Source organism: Rhinopithecus bieti, unplaced genomic scaffold (genome assembly GCF_001698545.2).
Source record: "Rhinopithecus bieti isolate Rb0 unplaced genomic scaffold, ASM169854v2 scaffold_21649, whole genome shotgun sequence".
Taxonomy (NCBI): domain Eukaryota; kingdom Metazoa; phylum Chordata; class Mammalia; order Primates; family Cercopithecidae; genus Rhinopithecus; species Rhinopithecus bieti.
In genome coordinates, this window is record NW_016811584.1 from 499,461 (window position 1) to 500,344 (window position 884).

Sequence of the window (884 nt, forward strand, 5' to 3'; positions counted from 1 at the left end):
TGAATTTTGCACAGCTAATTGATTCGTATTTCGAATTAGTTTGTAAGCAAGCTCAGACTACTGCCTGCATTTGTATCATATCAGTCTTCACAACTTCACACTGTTTTTATTCTGCAGGGCTCTGACCAGAGCCCTCCCTTGCCTGAAGGAGTAAACTCTGTCTTTGAAAGGATTGTTAAAACAGACAAGATCACATAAGAAGTAGCCTGAGTTCAAATCCTGACATTATTACAAATAGCTGAGAAGTCTTGGCAGGTCATCTAGCATTTATGAGCCTCAGTTTCTCAGCACATGATCAACTCAGCATACTGCATGGTGGTGAAGAATATGGGGCTTTGGAGGGGAAGCCCTGAGTCTGAATGATGACACAATTCTTGCCAGATAAGTGATTTTATGCAGGTTACTTAACCTTTGTTAGTCTCCATTTTCTCATCTGACAAAGTGGGAGTAATAAAGGTTTGTTACAAAAATATTGGCTGCTTAGTACAGAAACTAAACATAGTAAGTACTAATTAGTTAATGTACTCATGCCATTAGTGTATCATCCTTACAGGGTAACACCAATTGTTATGCTCTGTGGACCAGCTAAGCCAAAGAGAGAGGACTTGGATCATTTACTCAGAGCTACCTAGACTCTTCAGGGTCAAAGCAAAATGTCACATTCTTACCCACCAAAAGATGGCCTTTGGGTTCTGTGCATTAGTGACTATCAATCTAAAGAAATCACAATGTAAACTCAGGCATCTGTTAGCTACTAGCTTGTTTCCTGCCTGCCTGTCTGCCTGCCTGTCTGCCTATCTTCCTTCCTTTTTTCCTCCCTTCCCTTCCCCTTCCCCCTCCTTCCTTCCTTCCTTCCTTCCTTCCTTCCTTCCTTCCTTCCTTCC